Consider the following 24008-nt stretch of genomic DNA (forward strand, 5'->3'; position numbering starts at 1 on the left):
AACTAGTTACTAGGGTCTACAGAGATAAGTAAATGATGCAGAAATCAACTTCCGGGGCCCACTTGGTGTGTACTTGGGCTGAGCATTGAGCTTTACATGTGTAGAGACTTCTCTTGGAGTTAAACGCCAGGTTGCATCTTGTTTGTGGTGTTTAACTCTGGTTTGTAACCTATTTCTAGCGTTTAACTTTAGGTAGGGTAGGAAGTTGGCATTTGAACGCCAGTTTGCGTCGTCAAAACTCGGGCAAAGTATGCACTATTATATATTGCTGGAAAGCCCTGGATATCTACTTTCCAACGCATCTAAGAGCGCACCAATTATGTTTCTATAGCTCCAGAAAATTCATTTCGAGTGCAAGGAGGTCATAATCCAACAGCATCTGCAGTCCTTCTTCAGCCTCTGAATAAGATTTTTGCTCAGGTCCCTCAATTTCAGCCATAAAATACCTGAAATCACAGAAAAACATACAAACTCATAGTAAAATCTAGAAATGTGAATTTTAACTTAAAACTAATAAAAATATACTAAAAAGTATTTAAAACATACTGAAAACTACCTAAAAACAATGCCAAAAAGCGTATAAATTATCCGCTCATCAGCCCTCACTATGGGAGCTGAGGCCCAACCCAAGGAGGAAAATGTTGTTGAGGAACTGAAGGAAAACAAGACTCAAGAGGAGACTAGGAGTGTACTCACACATGCCCTATGAAGATGAAGGAGCCTGAAGACCAACCCTCTCTAGACGTGCATAAGGAGCCTGAGGATGACCAACTTGCTTAGTTTTTGGCGGCCCTCAGGAAGCTGCAAGTTAATATCTCTTTTGCAGAGGAGTTGGAGAAGAAACCCCCTTATATGGCCTGTTTAAAAAGTGTGATTTCTGAAAAGATGGCCCTAATGACTGGAATTCACACCCCATTCAAAATTGGTGAATTATTCCTTTTGGCAAGCGCACCAAAATTATCGTCAACTAATAACCCACAGTGGAGTGGGATCGTATCCACAGAGATTGACAAATTCGAGCAGTTTTAATCAATTGATGAATTAGTTAAGCGGATCAATAGGATTGTAGAATACAGAATTGTAAATGGCATAAATGTAAATGACTAAAATATAAAGAAAAGCAGTAAAGTGCAGAAATATAATTGGCAGAATGTAAAGTGCTGAATCATAAATGACTTGAATATAAATAGGAATGGGGAATTGCTGAATGTAAAAATAAGCTGTAAAGAAATAGATAGAGAAGAATGGGGAAATTCATTGAGATTGGGAGATGTTGTCTCTTTGGATCAAATCTAGCTTATCCTCTTCAATCATGCAACTCATTGACCTCTTGGCAATCATGATTGATTGAGCCCCAATCCCTTGGTGACTCAATCTCTCATATCTTTATCAATAGCCAATTTCTTGGTCTAATTTCTCATGAAGAGAGATATGCTTGGTCCCTGATTATACCAAACACCATTATAGATTCAAGTAGAGGGAGGATTATATGTCACATATCCAAACACCAAAACCCAGATTCTACTCTAGTGTGAGAAGGGATTTCAAGCATGGTTTCATGTTTCCTTTCCCAAGGTTCCCATGAAACCCAATTGCATTCAATCTCTTTCCCAAGATAATTGAACACTAAGCATTAAGAACGAAATTCCTTCTAGCAAATCAAAGAGAAGGTGAGGAGAAGAAGGATTTCACTATCATTCATCCATCAAGTACAACAGAACTCCATCTCTCAATGAGAGGGAAGTTAGCTACTCATAGCTCAAAAAGTACTCAAAAGTGAAGTGTAAAAGTGGATCTAAAACTGACTGCTTAACCCCCTCTTCAGTACTCCTTGGGGGTATTTATACTACTCCTAGCAAAATAAAAGAATTACAAAAGTGAAAAAGGAAAATTACATTTTGGAGGGAAAAGAAAACACTCAATAAGCATGACTTCTCAGCTGGCGTGTGGCTGGCGTGTCTCTGGCGTGTCACGTGCCCTCCAATTCTAGCTTGGCGTGCCACGCCCAATCCATCAAGTGGCACGTTTGTCCTTCTTTCAACCTTGGCATGCCACGCCTTCGAACTCAAGTGGCACGCCATAGTGGATTTCTTGTGTTAGCGTGCCACGCCACGAACTCAAGTGGCATGCCCCTTGCCTTTCTCACTTCTCTTTGCCTCTGAAAATTTGTACTGGCGTGTCACGCCCAAGGTCTGGCGTGCCACGCCCTTGCTTTATGCTTGGCTAGTCTTCTCTGGAAAGTTGAACTAGCTGGCACGCCCAGGGTCTGGCGTGCCATGCCCCTCTTGTGGGTGAGTGGTTCCTCTGTTTGGCGTGCCACGCCACGAACTCAAGTGGCACGCCCCAATGCTTCTCTCTGAATGACACTGGCGTGCCACGCCTGGCTGCTCAAGTGGCACGCCTAAGTGAAGAATGGTGAATGGCATGCCACGCCTTCGATACCAAGTGGCACGCCCCATGTAATTGGCTCGTTCATCCTCTCTGGAAACTTATACCAGCGTGCCACTCCTAAAGGCTGGCGTGCCATGCCCATGATCTTGTCTTAGATCCAGTAGTTGGCGTGCCACGCTTCAGCCTTCAAGTGGCATGCCATAGTGAAATGCTAAGGTTGGTGTGCCACACCTTCGATACCAAGTGACATGCCCATTCTTCAATTGCCTTCAGCCCCTTCTCTGGATTGTTGTACCAGCGTGCCACGCCATACTGCTCAAGTGGCACGCCCATGGGTTTGTGAACTCTTCAAGTTTGGCATGCCACGCCTGGGTTCTCAAGTGGCACGCCCAAGTGACTTCTTGGGGCTGGCGTGCCACGCCTTCGATACCAAGTGGCACGCCATAGTGAAGATTCTTCTTGAGATGGAGAGTTAGAGTGCCATGCCCCTTTGCTCAAGTGGCACGCCCATAGTAGTTGGGGCTTCGTGCCACGCCCCTTTTGTGTCCTCCATTGTAGCTCTCTGGAATTTTGTATCAGCATGCCACGCCCATATGCCTGCTTTGAATCTCCCTCTATGGACTTTAGTACTGGCGTGCCATGCCAGTGCATTTTTGTGGCATTTGTTTCAAGTGGCACGACAGTTTTACACACCCAGCTTCTTGTTTGTCTTCTACCCAATTTTTGATGCTTTTCTCACCTGAAATTCAGCACAAAGCATCTCAAAGTAGTGTACCATAATATTCATCAAATAATGCATAAATTGTACTGATCAAATGAGACTTATGCTCTTTTATGGTCTTCTTTATGCAAGAAAGAAGGGTAGATGATGCAAGTCATCACAACACCAAACTTAAGTTTTGCTTGTCCCAAGCAAATCAATGTGAGTAAACCTTTATAACTTGAGGCCTTGGCTTTGAGTGATTGCAATACAACTAAGAGTAAGACTAAGTGTTTAACACATACATGAATGTTTTAATGTCATGAAAAGCTCTTGGATCCTTGAGGGTTCTTTCAGGTATAGGCTTTAGGGGTCCTTTCTATTGATTGTCACCTTGAAGTAGTAAGGGTTGTTTTGCTTTCTTGACCACGACTCTAAGTGTTTTGTCTCAAGACAACCCTTTAATTAAGCTTTCAATTAGCACTCCCAAACCAGTTGGTTTTAGGGTACTAGGTGTCGAGACACCCCTAAGAATTTACTTGCCTAGGTCTCTTCTTGATACATCTTCACCACAAGCATCTACTAAGATCTTTGATTCTTTTTGAGCCTTTTAATGTTTCTTTTTCTATCCCAGTAGTTGATGCTCAGAGCCTTGGGTCTTTATTGCTTACTACCTCTTGGTTCTATGGATATTCAAGGAACACCCCTTAACCTCCCCATTGTTATACCTTCTAGGACTAGTTACTCTTCCATGACTCATTATCTTTTTAGTTCATCCAAGGTCTTACACTTGGTCACTTATATCTTAGTTTATTTCATAATCCATCTTGGCCTTGGTCTCTCTCATTGTTTTTGCACAACTCACAATGACTCTTATGGAGACAAACTCTACTTTTATTTTTATTGAAATGAAGACTTGAAATACATGGCATTTTCTTTCTTGAAAAGAAGAAATCATAAAGACTTCAAACAGGAATTTAAAACTAAGCATAAAGCATAAACTATCCTAGCATGATTATTTATTCAAAAAGTAAATAAAGCAAAAACTTAAACAAGATTTTAGAAATTGGAAAGTGTCAACCATGGGACTCAACAACTTTGAGCAGCTTCATCTTTAGTTCATTGGCCCCTTCCCATTGTCCTTCTTCTTGGAGGGGGAAAAACCACCTTCATCTGGCTTGGAGGAACCTTCTTGTGCTTTGGTGTCCTTGGGTTTCCAAAATTCTGCCCTCCTCATATAATTCCTTTTATCTTCTTTATGTTTGGCTAGGATTTCCTCTTGTCTTGCACTTAGTTCTTCCATTCCTTGCATGAAGGTTGGGTATCCTGGGTTTAGAGCGGCCACGGCGTTACACAAGTGATTCAGCTTCGCTTGTGTGTTGATGTCATACCGCCTCCTGGATATGATTCTGGCATCATAGAGATGTCTGAATTCGGCGAAGTTCCTCTGTTGCCATTTGCCTTACTCTACTATTTTGTCCAGTGCACTTCGCACCTCTCCCCAATCAAATTGTTCTTGCTGCTCCTTCCTCATATGCTCCCAATTCCCTTGGAGTTGTTGAATGTTTTGGTTGACTTGGCTCCATTGTTGGTGTTGAGTTTCCTTGAGTTGATTGACATCTTCCCTCAAGTAGTGTAGATCTCCCTTCATTTGGTGTATATCTCCTTGCAGTTGCTCCCAGTTGAATCCCTCTGGAAATTGTTGATATTGGTATTGTGGTGGTGGTTGAAGTGCCAGGAATTGAGGTTGCTCTTCTGCCTCCTCTTCTTCTTGTTGTTTTTGTTGTTCATGGGCATGAGGTCTTCGTTCTCTGGCCCTGTGGAGTGGGTGAACAGCTACTACCTTGGCCATCTTTTTGGCAGTTATGAACTTATCTTGCTTCACAAGCACTTCATCGATGATCTTGTCAACTCCAGCCTCATCACATAGCCTTTGTATAATGCTGGGGAATGCCAACCTTGTGTTGTCATTGGTGCTTTTCAGCACTTTGTTGATGTTGTTGGTAATCATCTCCCCCACGTTGATGTTCTCTCCTTTCATGATGCTGTAGATGAGTACAGCTCTCTCCTTGGTCACCTCTGAAGTGTTGGATGTGGGGATTAGGGACCTCCTCACAAATTCTAGCCACCCTCTAGCTTGGGGGCTCAAATCTCTTCTCCTCAATTGATTTGGTACTCCATCCTTATCATTGATCCAACGCACATGCATCACACAAATCTTATTCAGGATCTCATCAAACCCAGGGTCTTGCTGCTTTATTCTTTCTTCATAGCTCCGAGTGGAGCTTGTCCTCTTCACCATTAGCATTCTTTCTATGCTAGAGGGACTGTAGTCAATGGACTTCCCCCTTACATAGCTAATGTATCCATAATGTTGCCTTGGTTGAGGCACTGCGTTGGCATAGAATTCCCTCACCAAGCTCTCTACTACTTTTCTTGGTGGGTTGTATAGAAGTGACCAACCTCTATTGTTGATCTCAATGTTGATTTCAATGTGCTCGTTCCTCCCTAATTGGAACCCAACTTCTGGAATGATCTCCCTCTCACTTACCCAACCATAGAATTGATTTTGGTTGAATGCGGAAAGGAACTTGTAGTCATTGAAGGCACTTGAGGATCTAGAGGTTGGTTCATTGACTTTTCTTTTCTTTGAGGTTGAGCTTTTTGGTGGTGCCATGAGGTTGAGAGAGTGTGTTTGAGAGTGAAATGGGGGTTGCAAGAAAGAGCAAGCAAAACAAGGTTTTACTCCAACACCAAACTTAGGACTTGATTGTCCCAATCAAGAGAAAAAGAAAGAAAGTATAGAAAGAGATGGTAAAAGATGAACAGAGAAAGGAAGGTGAGGGTTGTATGCTCTTCGTGTGTGATTGGGTTGTTGAAGTGGAATAGGAGATGGTGAAATGAGGCTTTTATAGTAGGTGAATGTTGTGGTGGGAATGGTGGGAAATAAAAAAAGTAAATGTTTTCCCACTTGGGGAGTGGCGCCTAGCGTGGGAAGAGGCGCCAACTCTTTTTTCATTGTGTCTTCTGCGTGTGCTGAGTTCCAAAGTGTAAGTACACTTTGACTTCCTTACTTTATGAGTTGTTTACTATGTGGGCCCCATCTTCTCTCCTGAAATGAAACTGAACCCATTAGTAATGACAAAAGAACCCTTTCACATTCCTTCTCATCAAGGGTGAATTGGATTGCAACTGATGGGTGTCCCTTGGGACACCAAACTTAATTCTTTGGCATCTCAATAAATTGGTTTTATCATTGTGTATTTAATGTGTTCATAAGAGTGGAATAACATCAATCTTTTCATTTTCTTTTGATTCCAATTCCTCTAAACTCATTAAACCACATTCATGTTCTTACTCAAAGCATTAAGTGCTTTCAAACTGGGTGATTTGGGCTACTAGATGATTCTTGGTGGTGGCAACACCAAACTTAATTCGTGGGCTTACTCTTCAAATCAAGATATAAATTGTCTATAAGCCTAGATTAAGTGGGTGAGAGGCCACACCAAACTTAGCACTTTAGCTAGTCCTCAGCCCAATCACTCATCATGATCAATGCCTTCATTGGGTTGCAATTCCGGAGTAGAAAAAAATGTAAAGAAAATCTAGATACCAAAGCTAAAATCAAACATTCTAATCTGCAATTGTAAACTAATCCTAATATGGTAATGTAAGATAAATGGGAGACTGAAAATTAAACTACCTAATGCAACAAATTTTTAAACTACTTCTAAGAAAAGTAACTAAATCAAAAAGGATAAAGTGTTGGGGTGCCTCCCAACTAGCGCTTCTTTATTGTCATTAGCTTGACATTCCTTCATTTTCAGATGAGCTTGTAGCTCACTCCCTGCTCCTCTACGGAGCCTCCCAAGTAGTGTTTGAGTCTATGGCCATTGACAGTAAAAGTTCTCTGAGTCTTTTCCTCCATGAGCTCCACATGACCATAGGGAAACACCTTGAGTATGGTGAAAGGTCCTGACTATCTAGACTTCAGTTTTCCAGGGAAGAACTTGAGTCTTGAGTTGTAGAGTAACACCTTCTGTCCTTCAGTGAACTCCCTTCTTGCTATCTTTTGGTCATGCCACCTTTTTGTGTTCTCTTTGTAGATTTTTGCATTCTCATATGCTTGATTTCTAAACTCCTCCAGCTCATTGAGTTGCATTAATCTCTTTTCTCCAGCAGCTTGCTCATTATAGTTTAACATTTTTAGAGCCCAAAAGGCTCTATGTTCAAGTTCAACTGGCAAGTGACAAGCCTTGCCATATACTAGTTGGTATGGAGACATCCCAATGAGAGTCTTATAGGCTGTCTTGTAGGCCCATAGTGCATCATCCAGCTTCATAGACCAATCCTTTCTTGAGCTTCTAACAGTTTTTTCAAGGATTTATTTCAGCTCTCTGTTGGAGATTTCAGCTTGCCTGTTGGTCTGTGGATGGTATGGAGTTGCAACTTTGTGCTTCACTCCATATCTGAGAAGGAGTGCTTCGAGTTTTTTGTTGTAGAAGTGTGTCCCTCCATCACTAATGAGAGCTCTGGGGACTCCAAATCTGCTGAAAATGTTCCTTCTCAAGAAGCTTATCATAACCTTGTTGTCATTTGTTACAGTGGCTATGGCTTCTACCCATCTTGAGACATAATCAACAGCCACCAATATGTAGCTATTTGAGTAGGAGGTTGGGAAGGATCCCATGAAATCAATCCCCCATACATCAAACAGCTCCAACTCTAGTATGAATTATTGTGGCATCTCATTTCTCTTGGTTTGATTACCAGCTCTTTGGCATTCATCACATCTTGACACCATTTCCTTGGCATCCTTAAACATTGTTGGCCAGTAAAATCCGGATTGAAGCACTTTTGCTGCTGTTCTTTCTCTACTGAAGTGACCTCCATATGCAGATCTATGGCACTGCTATAATACTTCCTGCCCTTCCTCACGGGGTATAGATCTTCTTAGGATTCCATCAGCACACTTTTTGAACAAATAAGGATCATCCCAGATGTAGTGTTTGGCATCCTTGATTAGCTTCCTCCTCATGTGCTTATTGATGTTAGTTGGTAGTTCCTCAATAGCCTTGAAGTTGGCTATGTCTGCAAACCAAGGGGCTACTCGAATCATCATCAATTGTTCATTAGGAAAGCTTTCATTGACTACTACTTGCTGCATCTTTTCTTCTTGTGGGATCCTTGAGAGGTGGTCAGCTACCTTGTTCTCTGCTCCGCTCCTATCTTTAATCTCAATATCAAATTCTTGGAGCAACAAGATCCACCTTATTAGTCTGGGCTTAGATTCTTGTTTGGTAAGCAAGTATTTGAGTGCTGCATGATCAGTGAACACAATTACTTTTGAGCCAATAAGATATGATCTAAACTTGTCAAAAGCAAAAACAATGGCTAAGAGTTCTTTCTCTGTGGTAGTATAGTGATAAACCACTATTTTATGGTTTATCTTGTGCTCAATTGAGTGGTTTTCATCAACTCTTTACCCACTTATTCATACTATTTGCATGGTTTTACATTTGCCTTCCTAATTATGTGCTTTGATTGAAAACATGTTTCTTTGGACTTATATTTGCTAATATTAATCCTCTCTTATTACCATTAGATGCCTTGATATGTGTGTTAAGTGTTTTTAGAGATTATAGGGCAGGAATAGCTCAGAGGATGGAAAGGAAGCATGCAAAAGTGGAAGGAATACAATAAGTTGGAGAAATTGCTAAGTTGTCCAGTCTGACCTCTTCGCACTCAAATGGCTATAACTTTAGCTACAGAGGTCCAAATAACGCGGTTCCAATTGCATTGGAAAGCTAACGTCCGGGGCTTCGATTTGATATATAATTTGCCATAGTTGCCCCAACTCTAAGCGACACGAACGCGTGGGTCACGCGGACGCGTGACCTAGCCAACACCCTATACGCACGGCCGCATGGACGACGCGGCCGCGTCACCTTTCCGCGACCTGAACGTAACAGAAATCGCAGGGAGCGATTTCTGGGCTGCTTTTGACCCAGTTTTCAGCCCAAAACACACAGATTAGAGGCTATAAAGTGGGGGAATGCATCCATTCATGAGGAGGCTCTCATAATTCACTTTTCATGTTTTAGATGTAGTTTTAGAGAGAGAGGTTCTCTCCTCTCTCTCTCTTAGGATTAGGATTTAGGACTTCTCTTAGTTTTAGGAGTGACTCTCGATCCCAGGTTCAATGTCCCTTTCTATTTACTTTCGCTTCTATTTTTATTGACTCTAATGCTTTTATTTGTATTTGATTTATGTTGCCCAATTGGCTTATGAACTTTTCCATGTTAGATTTTACTGCTTTGAATGTATTTTATTTGAGGTATTCCAAATATTTATGATTTTAATTTAGCTTTCTACATTCTTGGCTTTGGTTAAGAAATTAGTAACTCAGGAGTTATCTTAACTCAACATAAGTGATAATTGTTATCTTTGCTAATTAAACTGAACTTCGATAATCCCAATCTTTCCTTAGGGATTAACTAGGATTAAAAGATCAAACTAATTAGTCACTTGACCTTCCCTTGCTCTAGTAAAGGTTAACTAAGTGGAATCAAGAGTGAATTTTCATTATTGTTGATAAGGATAACTGGGCTAGGACTTCCAATTTCTCATACCTTGCCAAAAGTTTATTTTACAGTTATTTATTTATTTTAATTGCAATTTAAATTACTTGCTCCCTATTCTCAAAATCCCAAATTTACAATATCCATAACCAATAATAAGAACATACTTCCCTGCAATTCCTTGAGAAGACGACCCGAGATTTAAACACTCGGTTATCAATTTTAAAGGGGTTTGTTACTTGTGACAACCAAAACATTTGTACGAAGGGATTTCTGTCGGTTTAGAGACTATATCTACAACGCGACTGTTTATATGAACTTCTTTACTAGCAAAAATCCCAACGTCATATAGTTCCTTTGATTCTCATTGAGAACCTTGCTAGCATAGTAAACAACATGTACTAGCTTATCGTTCCTCTATCCTAAAACAGCATGGTGCGCAGAAATCGTGACAGTTCATTCCTTGGTAACGGCGCTAAAAACTTAATACGCACGTTCATAATCTTAGTTTTTTGTCACAACTTCGCACCACTAACCAGCAAGGGCACTGGGTCGTCCAAGTAATAAACCTTACATGAGTAAGGGTCGATCCCACGGAGATTGTCGGCTTGAAGCAAGCTATGGTCACCTTGTAAATCTCAGTCAGGCGGATTCAATTGATTATGGAGATTTAATAATTAAAAGATAAATAAAATATAAATAAAACGTAAATTAAAGATAGAGATACTTATGTAATTCATTGGTGAGAATTTCAGATAAGCGTATGAAGATGCTTGTTCCTCCTGAACCTCTGCTTTCCTATTGTCTTCATCCAATCATTCATACTCCTTTCTATGGCAAGCTGTATGTTAGGCATCACCGTTGTCAATGGCTACATCCTGTCCTCTCAGTGAAAATGGTCCAATGCGCTGTCACAGCATGGCTAATCATCTGTCGGTTCTCGATCATGCTGGAATAGGATCCATTGATCCTTTTGCATCTGTCACTACGCCCAGCACTCGCGAGTTTGAAGCTCGTCGCAGCCAACCCTTCCCAGATCGTACTCGAAATACCACAGACAAGGTTTAGACTTTTCGGATCTCAAGAATGGCCGTCCATGGATTCTAACTTATACCACGAAGACTCTGATTAAGGAATCCCAGAGATATTCATTCAATCTAAGGTAGAACGGAAATGGTTGTCAGGCACGCGTTCAGAGGTTGGGAATGATGATGACTATCACGATCATCACATTCATATTGAAGTGCGAATAAATATCTTAGAATCGGAATAAGCTTGAATTGAATAGAAAAACAATAGTACTTTGTATTAATTCATGAGGAACAGCAGAGCTCCACACCTTAATCTATGGTGTGTAGAAACTCTACCGTTGAAAATACATAAGTGATAATGGAGTTCATTGGTCTCGGCCCCAGAGGGGAACCGGAGTGACCAAGACTTCGAATACAATGATAACAAGTTCTAATTATACTAAACTAGTTACTAGGGTTACAGAAATGAGTAAATGATGTAGAAATCAACTTTCGGAGCCCACTTGGTATGTGCTTGGGCTGAGCATTGAGCTTTACACGTGTAGAGGCTTCTCTTGGAGTTGAACGCCAGTTTGTAACCTGTTTCTGGCGTTTAACTCCACTTTGCAACCTGTTTCTAGTGTTTAACTCCAGAATGCAACATGAAACTGGAGTTGAACGCCAGTTTGCGTCATCTAAACTCGGGCAAAGTATGGACTATTATATATTGCTGGAAAGCCCTGGATGTCTAATTTTCAACGCAATTGAGAGCGCACTATTTGGAGTTCTGTAGCTCCAGAAAATCTACTTTGAGTGCAGGGAGGTCAGAATCCATCAGCATCTGCAGTCCTTCTTCAACCTCTGAATCTGATTTTTGCTCAAGTCCCTCAATTTCAGCCAGAAAATACATGAAATCACAGAAAAATACATAAACTCATAGTTAAGTCCAAAAATGTGATTTTTATTTAAAAACTAATAAAAATATACTAAAAACTAACTAGATTATACTAAAAACTATGTAAAAATAATGTCAAAAAGCGTATAAATTATCCGCTCATCACAACACCAAACTTAAATTATTGCTTGTCCCCAAGCAACTGAAAATCAAATAGTATAAAAAGAAGAGAATATACTATAAATTCCAAAATATCAATGAAACTTAGCTCCAATCAGATGAGCGGGACTAGTAGCTTTTTGCCTCTTGAATAGTTTTGGCATCTCACTTTATCCATTGAAGTTCAGAATGATTGGCATCTATAGGAACTCAGAGTTCAGATAGTGTTATTGATTCTCCTAGTTCAGTATTTTGATTCTTGAACACAACTACTTTATGAGTTTTGGCCGTGGCCCTAAGCACTTTGTTTTCCAGTATTACCACCGAATATATAAATGCCACAGACACATAACTGGGTGAACCTTTTCAGATTGTGACTCAGCTTTGCTAAAGTCCCCAATTAGAGGTGTCCAGGGTTCTTAAGCACACTCTGTTTTTGCTTTGGACCTTGACTTTAACCGCTCAGTCTCAAGTTTTCACTTGACACTTTCACGCCACAAGCACATGGTTAGGGACAGCTTGGTTTAGCCGCTTAGGCCAGGATTTGATTCCTTTAGGCCCTCCTATCCACTGATGCTCAAAGCCTTGTATCCTTCTTATTACCCTTGCCTTTTGGTTTTAAGGGTTATTGGCTTTTTGCTCTTGCCTTTTGGTTTAAAGAGCTTTTGGCTTTTTCTGCTTGCTTTTTTTTTTTCTTTTATTTTCGCCATTTTTTCTGCAAGCTTTTGTATTCACTGCTTTTTTTCTTGCTTCAAGAATCACTTTTATGATTTTTCAGATTATCAAATAATATTTCTCCTTTTCATCATTCTTTCAAGAGCCAACATATTTAACATTCATAAACAACAACTTCAAAAGACATATGCACTTTTCAAGCATTCATTCAGAAAACAAAAAGTATTGTCACCACATCAAAATAATTAAACTAATTTCAAGGATGAATTCGAAATCATGTACTTCTTGTTCTTTTCTTTTTAAAGTATTTTTCATTTAAGAGAGGTGATGGATTCATAGGACATTCATAGCTTTAAGACATAGACACTTAAACACTAATGATCATATAGTAAAGACACAAACATAATTAAACATGAAGCATGGAAACCAAAAACAGAAAATAAATAGACAAGGAGATTAAGGAATGAGTCCACCTTAGTGAGGGTGGTGTCTTCCTCTTCTTGAAGAACCAATGGTGCTTTTGAGCTCCTCTATGTCTCTTCCTTGCCTTTGTTGCTCCTCCCTCATAGCTCTTTGATCTTCTCTAATCTCATGAAGGATGACGGAGTGCTCTTGATGCTCCACCCTTAGTTGTCCCATGTTGGAACTTAATTCTCCTAAGGAGGTGTTGATTTGCTCCCAATAGTTTTGTGGAGGAATGTGCATCCCTTGAGGCATCTCAAGGATTTCATGGTGGGGGATTTCCTCATGCTCTTGTTGAGGTCCATGATCTCTTATTTGCTCCATCCTTTTCTTAGTGATGGGCTTATCCTCTTCAATGAGGATGTCTCCCTCTATGTCAATTCCAGCCGAATTGCATAGATGGAAAATGAGGTGAGGAAAGGCTAACCTTGCCCAAGTGGAGGACTTATCAGCCACCTTGTAAAGTTCTTGAAGTATAATCTCATGAACTTCCACCTCCTCTCCAATCATGATACTATGGATCATGATGGCCCGGTCTATAGTAACTTCAGACCGGTTACTAGTAGGAATGATTGAGCGTTGAATGAACTCTAGCCATCTCCTAGCCACTGGTTTGAGGTCATGCCTTCTTAATTGAACCGGCTTGCCTCTTGAGTCAATTTTCCATTGAGCTCCTTCCTCACATATGTCTATGAGGACTTGGTCCAACCTTTGATCAAAGTTGACCCTTCTTGTGTAGGGGCGTGCGTTCTCTTCCATCATTGGCAAGTTGAACGCCAACCTTACATTTTCCAGACTGAAATCTAAGTATTTCCCCCGAACCATGGTAAGCCAATGCTTTGGATTCGGGTTCACACTTTGATCATGGTTCCTAGTGATCCATGCGTTTGCATAGAACTCTTGAACCATTAAGATCCCGACTTGTTGAATGGGGTTGGTGAGAACTTCCCAACCTCTTCTTTGGATCTCAAGTCAGATCTCAGGATACTCATTCTTTTTGAGCTTGAAAGGAACCTCAGGGATCACTTTCTTCTTGGCCACAACTTCATAGAAGTGGTCTTGATGGACCTTTGAGATGAATCTCTCCATCTCCCATGACTCAGAGGTGGAAGCAATTGCCTTCCCTTTCCTCTTTCTTGAGGTTTCTCTGGCCTTAGGTGCCATTAATGGTTATGGAAAAATAAAAAGCTATGCTTTTACCACACCAAACTTAAAATATTTGCTCGTCCCCGAGCAAAAGAAGAAAGAAAGAAGGAGAAGAAGAGGAGAAATGGAGGAGAGGGATAGAGGGGTGTATTCGGCCAAGGGGAAGAAGAGAGGGTTGTGTTGTGTGAAAATGAAGAAGGAATGAGGAGTTTATATAGGAGTGTGGTGAGGGTTAGGGTTCGGCCATTAGGGTTGGATTTGGGAGGGAAAATAGTTTGAATTTTGAAGGTAGGTGGGGTTTATGGGGAAGAGAAGATGGATGTGAGTGGTGAAGGGGTGATGGGAAAGAGTGATTGAGGTGATTGGTGAAGGGTATTTTGGGAAGAGGGTTATGAAAAGGTGTGAAGAGGAGAGAAGAAAAGGCAGGGATCCTGTGGAGTCCACAGATCCTGAGGGGATTCAATGGGGTCCACAGATCAAGTGGGGTCAAGGACTTAACATCCCTGCTCCAATTAGGTGTGTAAAACGTCCTTGCTGTGCAATCCTGGCGTTTAACGCCAGACTGCTACTTATTTCTAGCATTAAACGCCCAAATGTAGCCTGTTTCTGGCGTTTAACGCCAGGCAGATGCTTGTTTTTGGCGTTAAACGCCAGCTTAGTGCTTGTTTCTGGCGTTTAAACGCCAGACTGCTCTTCTCCTGGGTGTGTTGTTTTCAATGCTATTTTTCATTCTGTTTTTGATTTTTCAGTAGTTTTTGTGACTCCACATGATCATCAACCTACTAAAGCACAAAATAACAAAAGGAAAATAAAATAGATATGATTAAAAAAACATTGGGTTGCCTCCCAACAAGTGCTTCTTTAATGTCAATAGCTTGACAGTGAGCTCTCATGGAGCCTCACAGATAATCAGAGCAAGGTTGGAACCTCCTAATACCAAACTTAGAGTTTGAATGTGGGGATTCAATACCAAACTTAGAGTTTGGTTGTGGCCTCCCAACACCAAACTTAGAGTTTGACAGTGGGGGCTTTGGTTGACTTTGCAGTGAGAGAAGCTTTTCATGCTTCCTCTCCATGGTTACAGAAGGAGATCCTTTAGTTTCAAACACAAGGTTGTCCTCATTCAGTTGAAGGATCAATTCTCCTCTGTCCACATCAATCACAGCTCTTGCTGTGGCTAGGAAGGGTCTTCCAAGGATGAAGGATTCATCCTCATCCTTCCCAGTGTCTAGGATTATGAAATCAGCAGGGATGTAAAGGCCTTCAATCTTTACTAACACATCCTCTACTTGTCCATAAGCCTATTTTCTTGAGTTGTCTGCCATCTCTAATGAGATTCTGGAAGCTTGCACCTCAAAGATCCCAAGTTTCTCCATTACAGACAGTGGCATTAAGTTTATTCCTGACCCCAGGTCACACAGAGCCTTCTCAAAGGTCATGGTGCCTATGGTACAGGGTATTAAGAATTTGTCAGGATCTTGTTTCTTTTGAGGCAATTTCTGCCTATCCAATGCATTTAGTTCATTGGTGAATAAGGGAAGTTCATCTTCCCAAGTCTCATTACCAAATAGCTTGGCATTTAGTTTCATGATTACACCAAGGTATTTAGCAACTTGCTCTTCAGTAATGTCTTCATCCTCTTCAGAGGAAGAATATTCATCAGAGCTCATGAAGGGTAGAAGGAGGTTCAATGGAATCTCTATGGTCTCTAGATGACCCTCAGATTCCTTTGGTTCCTCAAAGGGATACTCCTTATTGGTCACTGAATGTCCCAGGAGGTCTTCCTCACTAGGATTCACGTCCTCCTTCTCCTCTTTGGGTTCGGCCGCACCATGTAAGGCTATGGCCTTGCACTCTCTTTTTGGATTTTCTTCTGTATTGCTTGGGAGAGTACTAGGAGGGGTTTCAGTGACTCTTTTACTCAGCTGGCCCACTTGTGCCTCCAAATTCCTAATGGAGGACCTTATTTTATTCATGAAACTCACAGTGGCCTTAGATAGATCAGAGACTATATTTGCTAAGCTAGATGGGTTCTGCTCAGAATTCTCTGTCTGTTGCTGAGTGGATGATGGAAAAGGTTTGCTATTGCTAAACCTGTTTCTTCCACCATTATTAAACCCTTGTTGAGGCTTTTGTTGATCCTTCCATGAGAAATTTGGATGATTTCTCCATGAAGAATTATAGGTGTTTCCATAGGGTTCACCTATGTAATTCACCTCTGCTATTGCTGGGTTCTCAGGATCATAAGCTTCTTCTTCAAAAGATGCCTCTTTAGTACTGTTGGATGATTCCTTCAATCCATTTAGACTCTGAGAGATCATATTGACTTGTTGAGTCAATATTTTATTCTGAGCCAATATGGCATTCAGAGTATCAATTTCAAGAACTCCCTTCCTTTGAGGCGTCCCATTACTTACAGGATTCCTCTCAGAAGTGTACATGAACTGGTTATTAGCAACCATGTTAATGAGTTCTTGAGCTTCTGCAGGCGTTTTCCTTAGGTGAATGGATCCACCTGCAGAATGGTCCAATGACATTTTAGATAATTCAGACAGACCATCATAGAATATATCCAGGATGGTCCATTCTGAAAGCATGTCAGAAGGACACTTTTTGGTCAGTTCCTTGTATCTCTCCTAAGCTTCATAGAGGGATTCACCTTCTTTCTGTCTAAAGGTTTGAACATCCACTCTAAGCTTTCTAAGCTTTTGAGGAGGAAAGAACTTGGCTAAGAAAGCCGTGACCAGCTTATCCCAAGAGTTCAGGCTATCTTTAGGTTGAGAATCCAACCATATTCTAGCTCTGTCTCTTACAGCAAACGGGAAAAGCATGAACCTGTAGACCTCGGGATCAACCCCATTGGTCTTAACAGTATCACAGATCTGCGAGAATTTAGTTAAGAACTAAAAGGGATCTTCGGATGGAAGTCCATAAAACTTGCAATTCTGTTGCATCAGAGAAACTAGTTGAGGTTTCAGCTCAAAATTGTTTGCTCCAATGGCAGGGATTGAGATGCTTCTTCCATGTAAATTGGAATTAGGTGCAGTAAAGTCACCAAGCATCTTCCTTGCATTGTTATTATTTTCTGCCATGTCTCCTTCTTTTTTGAAAATTTCTGTCAGATTTTTTCCTGAGAGTTGTGCTTTAGCTTCCCTTAGCTTCCTCTTCAGAGTTCTTTCAGGTTCAGGATCAGCTTCAACAAGAATGTTCTTATCCTTGTTCCTGCTCATATGAAAAAGAAGAAAACAGAAAATATGGAATCCTCTATGTCACAGTATAGATATTCTTTTATGTGAGTAGAAGAGAAGAATAAAAGAAGGGGAAGAGAAAAACTCGAACACAGAGGGGAAGATGGTGTTCGAATTTTGGGTGGAAGAGAAGCGTTAGTAGATGAATTATTAAATAGAAGGAGATGAGAGATGAGAGAATTCGAAAATTAATTAAAATAAAAAAAATAATTTTTTTGTTTTTAATTTAAAATCAAAGTTATAATTCGAAAATTAAAAAGAAAAATGAAATTAAATTAAATTAAAGTTTAAAACAATTAGTTAATTAAAAAGAAATTTTGAAAAAGAGGGAAGGGATTTTCGAAAATTAGAAAGAGAGAGTTAGTTAGGAAGTTTTGAAAAAGATAAGAATCAAACAAAAAGATAAGATTGATTGAAAAAGATTTGAAACTTAATTTTTGAAAAGATAAGAAGTTAGAAAAGAAGTTAGAAAAGATTTTGAAATTGATTTTGAAAAAGATGTGATTGAAACTTATTTTGAGAAAGATTTGAAAAAGAAAATTAAAAAAAGATTTGATTTTGAAAATTAAAGTTGATTACTTGACTAACAAGAAACAAAAAGATATGATTTTAAAATTTAAAGATTGGACCTTTCTTAATAGGCAAGTAACAAACTTAAAAATTTTTTAATCAATCACATTAATTGTTAGTAAAGATTTTGAAATTATGAAATAAAATAAGAAAAAGATTTTTGAAAATCAATTTTAAAAATTTCGAATTTATGAAAGAAAAAAATGAAAAAGATTTGATTTTTGCAAAAGATTTGAAAAAGATAGAATTTTTAAATTGAAAATTTGAATTGACTCATAAGAAACAATCTAGATTTTAAAACTTTTGTCTAAATCAAATCAAATTTTCGAAAATTATGAGTGAAATAAGGAGAAGATATTTTTTTTGATTTTTTGAATTTTTAATGTAGAAAGAGAAAAACATTAAAAAGACTCAATGCATGAAAATTTTGGATAAAAAAAAATGATGCATGTAAGAACACTATGAATGTTAAGATGAACACCAAGAACACTATGAATGTCAAGATGAACACCAAGAACTTACTTTTGAAGATTTTTAAGAAAAGAAAAACGTGCAAAACACCAAACATAGAAAATTTCAATAATTAGACACTAACAAATTGAAAATGCATATGAAAAATAAGAAAAGACACAAAACAAGAAAATATGAAGATCAAACAAGAAGACTTACCAAGAACAACTTGAAGATCATGAAGAATGCAATGCATGAATTTTCGAAAAATGCAAGAAAGAGATAAACATGCAATTGACACCAACTTAAAATTTGACTCAAGACTCAAACAAGAAACACAATATTTTTGGTTTTTATGATTTTATTAAAACTTTTTTTTTTGGATTTTTTTCGAAAATTAATTGGAAAAAAAATAAGGATTTCAAAATTTTTAATAGGAATTCCAGGAATCTTGCAATGTTAGTCTAAAGCTCCAGTCTAGGAATTAGACATGGCTTATTAGCCAGCCAAGCTTTCAGTGAAAGCTCCGGTCCAAAACACTAGACATGGCCAATGGCCAGCCAAGCTTCAGCAGATATTGATACCTCCCATGTATACAACAACTATGTGTGTAACTGCTAAATGGGTGAAGATCAACAAGCTCTTGTGATGATACGTTGAAACCCCGGTCCAAAAGATTAGATATGGCTTACAGCCAGCCAGGATTCAACAAATCATCATGAAACACTAGAATTCATTCTTAAAAATTCTGAAGAAAAATATATTTTTGAAAATATTTATTTTTATTATTATTTTTTTTTTGAAGAATTTTCGAAAATAAAAATAATAAAAACAAAAAGCTTAAAATTAAAATAAAATTGCCTAATCTGAGCAACAAGATGAACCTTCAGTTGTCCAAACTTGAACAATCCCCGGCAACGGCGCCAAAAACTTGGTGTGTAGAAATCGTGACGGTTCATTCCTTGGTAACGGCGCTAAAAACTTAATACGCACGTTCATAATCTTAGTTCTTTGTCACAACTTCGCACAACTAACCAGCAAGTGCACTGGGTCGTCCAAGTAATAAACCTTACGTGAGTAAGGGTCGATCCCACCGAGATTGTCGGCTTGAAGCAAGCTATGGTCACCTTGTAAATCTCAGTCAGGCGGATTCAATTGATTATGGAGATTTAATAATTAAAAGATAAATAAAATATAAATAAAACGTAAATTAAAGATAGAGATACTTATGTAATTCATTGGTGAGAATTTCAGATAAGCGTATGAAGATGCTTGTTCCTCCTGAACCTCTGCTTTCCTATTGTCTTCATCCAATCATTCATACTCCTTTCTATGGCAAGCTGTATATTAGGCATCACCGTTGTCAATGGCTACATCCTGTCCTCTCAGTGAAAATGGTCCAATGCGCTGTCACTGCATGGCTAATCATCTGTCGGTTCTCGATCATGCTGGAATAGGATCCATTGATCCTTTTGCGTCTGTCACTACGCCCAGCACTCGCGAGTTTGAAGCTCGTCGCAGCAATCCCTTCCCAAATCCTACTCGGAATATCACAGACAAGGTTTAGACTTTCTGGATCTCAAGAATGGCCGTCCATGGATTCTAACTTATACCACAAAGACTCTGATTAAGGAATCCCAGAGATATTCATTCAATCTAAGGTAGAACGAAAGTGGTTGTCAGACACGCGTTCAGAGATTGGGAATGATGATGACTGTCACGAACATCACATTCATATTGAAGTGCGAATAAATATCTTAGAATCGGAATAAGCTTGAATTGAATAGAAAAACAATAGTACTTTGTATTAATTCATGAGGAACAGCAGAGCTCCACACCTTAATCTATGGTGTGTAGAAACTCTACTGTTGAAAATACATAAGTGATAATGGAGTTCATTGATCTCGGCCCCAGAGGGGAACCGGAGTGACCAAGACTTTGAATACAATGATAACAAGTTCTATTTATACTAAACTAGTTACTAGGTTTACAGAAATGAGTAAATGATGCAGAAATCCACTTCCGGGGCCCACTTGGTGTGTGCTTGGGCTGAGCATTGAGCTTTACACGTGTAAAGGCTTCTCTTGGAGTTGAACGCCAGTTTGTAACCTGTTTCTGGCGTTTAACTCCACTTTGCAACCTGTTTTTGGCGTTTAACTCCAGAATGCAACATGGAACTGGCGTTGAACGCCAGTTTGCGTCATCTAAACTCGGGCAAAGTATGAACTATTATATATTGCTGGAAAGCCCTGGATGTCTAATTTTCAACGCAATTGAGAGCGTGCCATTTGGAGTTCTGTAGATCCAGAAAATCCACTTTGAGTGCAGGGAGGTCAGAATCCATCAGCATCTGCAATCCTTCTTCAACCTCTGAATCTGATTTTTGCTCAAGTCCCTCAATTTCAGCCAGAAAATACCTGAAATTATAGAAAAACACACAAACTCATAGTAAAGTCCAGAAATGTGATTTTTATTTAAAAACTAATAAAAATATACTAAAAACTAACTAAATTATAGTAAAAACTATGTAAAAACAATGCCAAAAAGCGTATAAATTATCCGCTCATCACAGCACCAATAGCAAAATCAGATGCATCACACATTAGTTCAAAGGGAAGATCCCAGCTTGGTGGTGCTATAATAGGTGCAGAGGAGAGTTTCTTCTTAAGTTCATCAAAGACTACCATGCACTCTCTATCAAAAACAAAGGGGGTATTTGAGACAAGTAGGTTGCTAAGGGGTTTTGCAATCTTTGAACAATCTTTGATAAACCTCCTATAGAACCCAGCGTGTCCCAAAAAACTTCTGATTGCTTTGACATTGCAAGGTGGAGGTAATTTTTCAATTACTTCCACTTTTGCCTTGTCCACTTCTATACCATCTTTTAAAATCTTGTGACCAAGAACCACCCCTTCAGTCACCATAAAATGGCACTTCTCCCAGTTTAAAACTAGGTTGGTTTCTTCACACCTTTTTAGCACAAGAGCAAGATGGTATAGGCTGTCAGAATATGAGTTCTCAAATATAGAGAAGTCATCCATGAATACTTCTATGAACTTCTCAATCATGTCTAAAAAAATGGAGAGCATGCACCTTTGGAATGTTACAGGTGCATTGCACAATCCAAAGGGCATTCTCCTATAAGCAAAAACACCATATGGACAAGTAAATGAAGTTTTTTCCTGGTCCTTGGGGTCTACAACAATTTGGTTGTAGCCCGAATACCCATCTAGGAAGCAATAATACTCATGTCCTGCCAATCTTTCAAGCATCTGGTCCATGAAAGGTAAGGGAAAGTGGTCCTTCCGGGTGGCTTCATTAAGTTTCCGGTAGTCAATGCACATACGCCATCCGGTCACTGTCCTTGTGGGTATCAATTCATTCTTCTCATTTGCCACATCAGTGATCCCTCCCTTCTTAGGGACTACTTGCACCGGACTTACCCAAGGGCTGTCTGAGATGGGATAGATCACCCCTGCTTGCCATAGTTTCAACACTTCTTTTTGAACCACTTCATTCATAGTTGGGTTCAGCCTCCTTTGTTGTTGTCTTGAAGGTTTGGCATCTTCTTCAAGCAAGATCTTATGCATACACATTGAAGGACTGATCCCTTTTAAATCTGCAAGTGTCCAGCCTATGGCGTCCTTGTGTTGTCTCAGCACTTGGATGAGCTCCTCTTCTTGTTCCTTACTCAGACTTGAATTTATGATCACTGGTTGGGTGTTGTTGGCACGTAGATATGCATAGTTCAAGTTGGGTAGTGGTGCTTTTAGCTCTAGTTTTGGTGACTCTGCATCTTTGTTTCTTGTAATGGTTGGCATGATTGAGTTTCTCATGGTTGCTTGTGGTGATTCTCCATCTAGTGCTTGTTCTAGCTCAATGGTTCTTCCACATTGTTCTTCTTCCAAGACTTCTTGAACTATTTGTTCTATGGTGTCTACCAGCATGCATTCTTCTATGGATTCCTTGGGGTAACTCATTGCTTTGAAGACATTGAAGACCATTTTCTCTTCATGCAACCTCAAGACTAGTTCTCCTTTTTGCACATCGATAATGGCTCCAGCAGTAGTTAGGAATGGTCTTCCTAGGATAATTGACGTGTTGGCCTCTTCTTCCATGTCCAGCACAACAAAATCAGCAGGAAAGATGAACTCTCCTACTTTCACTAGCAAGTCTTCCACCACCCTATGTGGAAATTTAAATGTTCTGTCAGCCAATTGGAGTGCCATTCTTGTTGGCTTGGCTTCCTCAATCTTCATCCTTCTCATCATGGTCATGGACATAAGATTTATGCTAGCTCCCAAATCACACAAAGCCTTCTCAATGGTGATGTCTCCTATGATGCAGGGAATTTGGAAACTCCCTGGGTCTTTCAGCTTTTGAGGTAGCTTCTTCTGTATGATGGCGCTGCATTCTTCAGTCAGGATTATGGTTTCTTTTGCTTCCCAGTTCCTCTTTTTGCTAATAAGCTCCTTCAAAAATTTAGCATAGAGTGGCATTTGTTCTAATGCCTCAGCAAATGGTATGTTGATTTGGAGCCTCTTGAAGATCTCTAGGAACTTAGAAAACTGGCCGTCCTTCCCATCTTTTCCCAGTCTTTGTGGGTATGGTGCCCTTGGCACATAAGGCTTCAAGACTGGTTTTGGTGGAGGTGGAGCAGGGATTTCTTCTTCATCCTTGTTCTCAAGCTTTGTTGCAGCTTCTTCATACTTGTCTTTGCTTGGGGTTCCTTCCTCTATAACCTTCTCACGTCTTAGAGTAATGGCCTTGCATTCCCCTATTGGGTTAGCCATGGTATCACTAGGAAATGTGTGTGTGGGCAGTGGGATTTGCTTGGACAAAATCTCCACTTGTGCTTCCAACTTTGAGATTGATGCGCCTTGATTTTTCAGATTTGACCTGTATTCCTCTTGATTAGCATCTATCCTTCTGTCAGTTTGTGCTTGTCTGTCCATGAGGGTGGAGACTGCTCCTATAATTTGTGAGGATAGTTGTGCTATTGCAGCTTCCATCCTCTCAAAGTTGTTCTTGATTTCACATGGTTGCATAGTTGAGGATGGTGCATCTTGGTTGAGGTTGTTGTGTATGGGCTGGTTACTATGGTATAATGTATTTTGTGAGTTGTGGTAGGGTCTATGGTTCCCTGTTTGATGGTTGGGGTTGTGGTTGAATGCTGATTTGATGAATAAGGCTTGTTGTGGTCCTGGTTGTGGTTTTGTTGATTTTCCCACCCAAAGTTTGGGTGGTTCTTCCAACCTGGGTTGTATGTCTTAGAGTGTGGGTCATATGGTGGTCTGGATGAATTTTTCACATAATTAGCTTGTTCCCAGTCACCTTCAGATCCTGGTGCATTCCCTACTTGTTGAGGAGTTTGGTCCTGAATGACTGAGGCTTGGTTGGCCTCCATCCTTTTGGTTAGAGCTGCTATTTGAGCTACAATTACTTTGTTCTGAGCTAACAAAGCATCTACAGAGTTGAGCTCTAGCACTCCCTTCTTCTGAGTCCTTTCTAAAGCATAGAAATACTCATTTTCAGCTACAGTTTCAATGACTTCTATGGCCTCTTCAATGGTTTTCTTCTTGTTGAGTGAGCCTCCTGAAGAATAATCCACAGCCTTCTTTGCTTCATAGAATAGTCCCTCATAAAAGATGTGTTGTCGTACCCATTCATTGAACATTTCTGGTGGGCATCTTCTTGTCAGATCTTTGAATCTCTCCCAGG

At 39.8% G+C, this 24008-nt stretch overlaps 1 non-coding gene across 1 annotated transcript; it reads left to right on the forward strand.

Annotated features, from left to right (window-relative positions):
- Positions 1-16610: 16610 nt before the first annotated feature.
- LOC112725907 (small nucleolar RNA R71) lies at positions 16611-16718 on the forward strand. The gene has a single exon (XR_003164987.1). It is a non-coding gene; the product is annotated as a small nucleolar RNA R71 (small nucleolar RNA).
- The last annotated feature ends 7290 nt before the right edge of the window (positions 16719-24008 follow it).

This window comes from Arachis hypogaea, chromosome 11, assembly GCF_003086295.3.
Source record: "Arachis hypogaea cultivar Tifrunner chromosome 11, arahy.Tifrunner.gnm2.J5K5, whole genome shotgun sequence".
NCBI lineage: Eukaryota > Viridiplantae > Streptophyta > Magnoliopsida > Fabales > Fabaceae > Arachis > Arachis hypogaea.